The sequence below is a fragment of the Chrysochloris asiatica genome, unplaced genomic scaffold (assembly GCF_000296735.1).
Source record: "Chrysochloris asiatica unplaced genomic scaffold, ChrAsi1.0 scaffold00109, whole genome shotgun sequence".
Classification (NCBI taxonomy): domain Eukaryota; kingdom Metazoa; phylum Chordata; class Mammalia; order Afrosoricida; family Chrysochloridae; genus Chrysochloris; species Chrysochloris asiatica.
Genome location: NW_006408627.1, coordinates 8041830 through 8042360, shown reverse-complemented (window position 1 = coordinate 8042360; position 531 = coordinate 8041830).

Here is a 531-nt window from a genome sequence, read left to right as displayed (position 1 = left end):
CCCTATACAGGGTTGCTATGAGTTTGAACTGATTCTACAGCACTTAACAAAAACCAACAATGGCACTGTAGATATACACTGGACTGGTAACTACAGAATCAGCAGTTCAAACCTACCAGCCACTCTTAGAAACCCTATACAGAGTTGCTATGAGTTGGGACCAACTTGATGGCACACAACAACAGTAACAGTATTAATTGTATTTAAGGTGCCCTGGTGACACTGTGGGCTATGTATTAGACTGAAAACTTCAAGATGGACGGTTCAAACTCATCAATCATTCCATGGGAGTAAGATGAGGCTGTTTGCTTCTGTAAAGATTTACAGTCTTGGAAATCCTTATGAGCAGTTTCTACTCTGCCCTTTATAGATTTTCTATGAGTCAGAATTAAGTCAATGGCAGTTGGTAGTAGGAGTCATTGTATTTAGGAACCCTGGTTAAGTACATGGCTTCTAACCAGAAGACTGCTGGTTTGAACATACTCTGTGGAGAAAGACCAGGTGATCTATCTGCTCCTGTAAAGACTATTA